Below are 2,170 nucleotides of genomic sequence, written 5' to 3'. Positions count from 1 at the left end.
AACTTTCTATGGTAAAAATTTTGGCTATTCCTTTCTCTCAGCCTGAAGTTTTTATTTTACAGTGGTATGCAAGGGAAACCAAGATTCAAAAGACAACCAAGTATCTTAACATTATTTTCTCCCTTTTACACATTGAAACCATGCCTCATTCCATGTATCTCAGAGCCCTGTTGTTCCAAGATTGTGCATACATCATTATTTACCTCTGTCTCACTTAGTCCATGCAACCCTTACTAACTCTTCTTCCATCTGCCTTGTTCTTCCATTCCCCTTCCCCTTCTTAAGTTAACTTTTTTTTTTGACTCTTTGGGCATCAGTTTTACATTCAACAAATCATACACCTTGTTTCATTACAGTGATTATAATCCCTTCCATGTACCATCAGTTAACAGTATTTCTCTCTGTTCACTTTAGCTTATTTTTAAAAAACAACAACAAACAAACAAAACATGCAGGCATATATAATAATTTACACCTCCAAAGGGCACATTCTGCAAGTCTTCCTCCTGGCCACCAGTTCTTAGTCCCCCTCTTCCTATGAATCTAGAGTTCTCAGCCTCTCTCCCTCTCCATGACCCCATCTATGGCTCTGTCTCTGGTGTCACTGCTTCTCTGGATAGGTTACTACATTCTGCTTGTGCTCTTCTCCCTTGATGGTCCTAGGGTCCTCTGTTTCTGGACTGTAAGATTAACCACTCCCCTGTTTTGTTTCAAAATTTCTACCTTTACAATTGTGACAGTCACAATTAGTCATGATAACAATTACTCACTATTGAATCATACGAATCTTATCCCCATCTCTTTTCACCAGATCCATCTAGACAAGATGAAAACTGTTCAGTGGGGACTCTTGCTTCCCCCATACTCATCAACTAAACTCCCTCTTGAAACCTTGTAAGTCAGTCACTTTGTGCCTTTATCATCCCCTCATTGTAGGTACCCAATGTCTAAGTTTCCCATTCCTATCTATTCTGTGTATAGAGGGGATAGCATTGATACTTGATGTGAAGACTCCTTCCGCTCTATTGGTATTTAGAGTTACTACGTCCATGAGTATAGGTCAGGTTCATCAAATTATAGCAATTTACCCTTGTTTCCTTTATAAAATATTTTTTTTTGTGTGTGTGTAATCTTCCTCTAGTCGAATTCTAATTATCAAGCCATTGAGGTTAGGTCAAATGGGTACTGCCTGTAAGTTTGGGTGTTCTTGTGCTTTCCCACTTCACATCAGCTTGATGCTTCACTCTCAGCTCTAGACCTCTGTGGCTATGTCTTTGTTCATGGGCTCAAGTATCTTCAGGTCTCACCACACTTTGGACCAACCAGCCCTTCCTCTTCTCTCTCTCATCCCCAGGTCATGAACGCAGCCCATTTCTTCATTGCTGCCTTTTCCCTTTCCACTCACCAGTAGATCAGTGTGGTCACCAGCAAGCTAACATGCTTGTTTGTGTGTTCCCTTTGAGTTTCAGTCTTTGAGGGAAGTTTTTCCTAAAGGAGCTTGATTACTTGCTTTGATGTGTTCCTGGCAAACAGCTTGCTTATTCATGCAGTAGCCAGTCATGATGACATTTTTGTTTTGGGTTTTTCCTGATTATCTTTTTTTGAAGATGTATCTTCTGTCACTCTAGATGTTCCAGACTGGTCTGTTTGTCCTAAGGTTCTGGATAGGAATCAGGATTCCACCAAAGATCCTATACTCTGCAAAGGCTTTGCAAGAGGCCTATTTCACTGGGCAAGTTCTAGAACCTCTTTTAGGTATTGCAGTCAGTTATAGGTTGAAGATGGGCTTATAAGTTTTCTGTAATCATGTTTCCCAACATTCCTTTCTATCCCACTCAAGTGTCTATTTTACAATAGTAGGCAAGGGAAACCAATATTCATAAGACAGTGAAGCATCTTAGTATTATTTCCCTTCTTCAAGCTATGCCTAGATCCCTGTATCACAGAGCCTTGTTGTTCTAAGGTTGAGTATGCATCACTATTCACCTCTGTCCCACTTAGGCCATGCAAACCTGTCTCAGTGTTCCCCTGTCTGTCTTGTTCTTCCACCTCCTCCCCCTTGGTGTATCACTCTTCCCAACACCAGAACTAAACCCCTCATCCCAACCCCACTGTTGTGGTTACCTTATATTCCATTAACTCCTCCCTCCATTTAAGACAGTCTATTTTA

This window comes from Chrysochloris asiatica, unplaced genomic scaffold (genome assembly GCF_000296735.1).
Source record: "Chrysochloris asiatica unplaced genomic scaffold, ChrAsi1.0 scaffold00044, whole genome shotgun sequence".
In the NCBI taxonomy this organism is placed as follows: domain Eukaryota; kingdom Metazoa; phylum Chordata; class Mammalia; order Afrosoricida; family Chrysochloridae; genus Chrysochloris; species Chrysochloris asiatica.
This window is presented reverse-complemented; position numbering follows the sequence as displayed.